We start from the raw sequence: 4,279 nt of genomic DNA on the forward strand, positions 1-4,279 counted from the left end.
CGCGGAGCACCATGGGAAAGGCGCGGGGGCGGGGCGAGGCGGCGACCACGCCCCCTCCTCGGCGGGGGGGGCGGGAGTGCTGCTCTGAGTCCCCCCTTCAGCCCCCGCCCGGGGAGCGGCATCGCCAGCAGCGATTTGCGGGGTATCCGGGGGATCCAGAGTATCCGGGGCATCCAGAGTGCCCAGGGTATCCAGGGTATCCTCTGATTCCTGAAGCAGTGTTCTCTGTGCCCCAGGGCACACACGGTCCCTCAGCGCCCGGACCGGACCCGCGCACCCAGCCCAGCCAAGGCGCGCTCTCCTCAGCAGAACGCTGGTGGCACCATCGCTAAAACAGTTAAAATTATGGGCTCCCTGTGACTCTGTGGTTCTTTAGAAGATTCTGGTAAAAAACCGCCGCAGCCAGTGTGCGAGGCTTTGCTGTTCCTCTAATCCAACATTGCCACCTGGTGCTGGCTGAGGAGAGGTCCCCTTGCCTCTGCCCTCACGAAATCGGTGCTTTATCACCAAAGTACTCGTACAACTGGGCAATTATTTCTTATTTGGAGTTCTTTCATAGTGAATATCTTTATTCCCTATTTAATTTTGTGGCTAAAGAACCAGTCTCTCCATCATCGCTTTACAAAGGGGAGGGTGTGCGTATGAATTCAGGGAAATCTCCAGGGGAAAGGAAAAAATCTGCCTTTTTAATTCATCATAGGCTGGTTTTTCTTCTCTACATGTGGCTGCAGAGCACAATGAAACAATAACACCGAAGGTATTTTTAAAAAATGGGATTAGTACAAAATACGTGTTGAACAATACTCAGAACAATCACAAGAAATTCAGCTCTTAACAAGCTCAGAATAAAAAACAATTAAGTGTTTAAAAACAAGCACATAAATCTCAGTTAACAATCCTCCTTTGCTCCAGTACTGCAGAGCAGTAAAAGCAGAGCCAAGGTAAAGCAATCCAGCCACTTTTGCCCAGTAGAAGTCATATATGGATTGCAAAATGTATGGTGCTAATAAACAGAACCATATATCGTGTTGGCGTTTCCAACATGCAAAATGCGGGTACTACTCCGTTTCCTGGCTTTATTTCAATGCCAGTCTTGGACTACATGGGTTTTCTCCCAATTTTCTTTGTTGTCCTTCAGTCAAGGCACCAAAGCCAGGGAGAGGTGAATCATTTTGACCCTTATTGATTGTCTTTGTGCTGCAGAAGGAGCTGCACAGTGCTGACCATCATCTTCCTGCTAACACAGGGCTGCAGGGGCACCCTGAGTTCCACATCCCGGAGCCTGTGCTCGCGCTGACCACTGGAGAAGCTTTATGACATCCCTGTGTGTTTTATTTTCCAGTTGTGCACAAAGCCTGGACATGACCCAGCTCAGAAGCCCCCGTGCCCTGGGCTGATCCCCCAGCGTGGGCAGCAGGGCAGGGGGGATTCTGCCCCTCTGCCCCTCAGCTGAGACCCCCCTGCAGAGCTGCTCCAGCCCTGGGGAACAGCACAGGGAGGACATGGAGCTGCTGGAGAGAGGCCAGAGGAGGCCCCAAGATGGTCAGAGGGATGGAGCAGTTCTGCTGGGAGGAAAAGCTGGGAGAGTTGGGATTGTTCAGCCTGAAGAATGGAAGCTTTGGGGTGACCTGATTGTGGCCTTCCAGTGCCTGAAGGAACCAAGAGGAAAGATGGAGAGAGACTATTGACAAGGGCCTGGAGGGACAGGACAAGGGAGAATGGCTTCCCACTGCCAGAGGGCAGGGCTAGATAGGATATTGGGAAGAAATTGTTCCCTGTGAGGGTGGTGAGGCCCTGGCACAGGTTGCCCAGAGAAGCTGTGGCTGCCCCTGGATCCCTGGAAGTGTCCAAGGCAGGTTGACGGGCTGGAGCAACCTGGGCTAGTGGAAGGTGTCCCTGCCCATGGCAGGGGGTGGGACTGGATGATCTTCACAGTCCCTTCCAACCCAACCATTCTGTGATGGGGGAAAAGCAGGACTCTGAGAGCTGCAGGTGCTCAGCAGAGCTCTGGTAGTGCGGGAGGCATTCACTGAGCAGAGCTCTGCAGCCCTTCCCAGCTCCTCTGATGGGATACTCACCACTGCCAACACTTCCTCCATCCTTTCCTCCTGCCTTTTTGTACAGCACAACCAGGCCTACAAGTCCTACATTCAGCCAAGATGAATATTATAGAGCTTTTTTGCAGAGATTTTTTTTTAGGAAATAAGCCTGTCAGCATGTATTTGTTGTTCTATAAAACACTTGCTTTATGTGGCTGACAGAGCCCATATTCCCCACTTTTTGCCACTTTTGGAATTACCAGGTCCAGCAGCAAAGCCCCCTGGCACAGTGAGTGTTCCTTGGCTGTCAGCAGGCAGGCACCCTGTCCTGGGGCACCCATCTGGGATAGGGGGAGATCGCTGGGCAAAATGTAAACCCATGGGAAATTACAGGCAGGATTTGTTCCCACAGAAACAGTGAAATTCATGGATGTCATAGGTTTCAACCAAGAAAAAGCTTTTTTCCCAATAATCTTGAGTATTTTAACAATTATTTCCATGTGCAGTATAAAAACTGTGTATTAAGATTGGGATATTGAGATGGCAGAAAGGCTCATGGGTGAACAGGGATATTTAAAAATTAGGAAAGCCCTGAAAAAAAAATCTGCACTGCAATTCATTTTTCCAACCAGCACAGAAGCACCTATTTGATATAAACCAGCAGGGGAACCAGCCTGATGTGGTTCATCAACAGCCTCAGCCTACTAGCTTCAGCCTCAACAACCTGAATTCCCTGAGGCTGTTCATGCTCCTGGAGCAGCAAATTGTCCCACAGCAGCCTGTGTCCCTGCTTCCAAGTTTTACTGGGATATAGACAGCACTGCAGCCACAGGAGCATCTACAGCAGGGTAACTGTGATGTGACCAAAGACTACCGAACTATTTCTTAAAAACTAAAAGTTTTAGCCTAAAACACTTCAAAAGTCTGGATTATTTCACAAATACAGACTGTATGGAATCCAAATGGAAATGAGATCCAATCTCTCATCTCTATTTTGGAGGGAGCAATACACTCCTTTGTTCTGACTTTTGCATTTAAACACCATTTTTGCCTGAATCCCTGATGACAATCTTGCCCTCCCCACCAGTTTCCATGGATTTTACATATTCATCAGCCTTTTCCAGATGTTTTTTGCAGGCTTCACCTCCCCCAAGCCCAGGGAAGGGAGTAGGTGCTGCACTGTGGCCTCTCCAGTCTCCAATAGACAATATTTCAATGTGACTTTCAAAGCCTTATAAGATAATGAAAACCAAACTGAGCAAGTTTAAACACAAATAAGTTTAATTGAGGTCACATAAAATATATTTTAAACAAGCAGTGAGAAGGGATTAACAATTAAAGAACTGTACAGATAATTCTTGTTATACCCTGCCCCAAACTACCTCTGATGTTTGAAATTCCTACATCCAGATCCTGAAAATAAATCATTTTCTTATAGCCCCGTTTCACTTGTGGGCTTCCAAGTTTCCACCTTCCCAATCCTTTCCAAACAGGGATTTTCAGAGCAGCACCAACAGCTTTTTTCTTTTCTTCTGGCCACTCCTGCTGCTCCAGCAAGCCCCAGGACACTTGCCTGTAATTAAAAAAACAGCAAAGACAGTTAATAGGAGGATCCCTAAAGACCTCAAACTCAACCTTTACACTGAGCAGTTGAGTAGCTGACCTTCATTTGTATATAAAAGATGTGCAATAAACAAAGTGTCTGCAATAGATTTTTCAGTTTTCTGTGTGTTGTCTGCATCCAATCTAGGCTCTAACTCCACAAGCAGGAGTTACTCCACTCTCAGGCATGCAGAGCACTGCCAAAACCCAGCACCACCGAGCACCAGGACGGCACCGGCGGTGCCAGGAGGACTCGGCAGCACCTTTCTCTCCCAGCAGCATAACACTGGCACAGGCACCGAGCAGCCACAGGCAGCTGACTACCACTGGGAGACACAACTCAAAACTGAGGGTTTAAAGGACTGAAGGAAGTGGAGGCACAAAGTACAACCCTCTGGTGATACCTCCTCTCATCAGGGTTTCCTCCAGCAAGTGGAATAGATAATGTAGGTTAGGTAAACCTATTGCTGGATAAACCAGGTTATTCTTTCCACCCTCAGGACCTGAGGCTGGTACAGGACCTCGATTACAATCAGAAGAGGACGTTTAGTTTACTAACAACAGAACGGAGTGTTTGCCCATCTCCCCTCGTTGGCTCACGGTCACAACCTCATCCACGCTGCTTGAGATGCTCCCGA

The 4,279-nt window shown here is 48.6% G+C and overlaps 1 long non-coding RNA gene and 1 other non-coding gene across 2 annotated transcripts; both read right to left on the bottom strand.

The window, feature by feature from the left end:
• Positions 1 to 3,302: 3,302 nt before the first annotated feature.
• LOC108639876 lies at positions 3,303 to 4,279 on the bottom strand. The gene is made up of 2 exons (XR_001920783.3): positions 4,201 to 4,279; positions 3,303 to 3,612 (listed from the first exon to the last, which is right to left on the bottom strand). It is a non-coding gene; the product is annotated as an uncharacterized LOC108639876 (long non-coding RNA).
• On the bottom strand, positions 3,770 to 3,972 carry LOC112841113. The gene has a single exon (XR_003212746.1). It is a non-coding gene; the product is annotated as a small nucleolar RNA SNORA74 (small nucleolar RNA).

Source organism: Manacus vitellinus, unplaced genomic scaffold, assembly GCF_001715985.3.
Source record: "Manacus vitellinus isolate BGI_N305 unplaced genomic scaffold, ASM171598v3 scaffold_25_pilon, whole genome shotgun sequence".
NCBI classification, from domain to species: domain Eukaryota; kingdom Metazoa; phylum Chordata; class Aves; order Passeriformes; family Pipridae; genus Manacus; species Manacus vitellinus.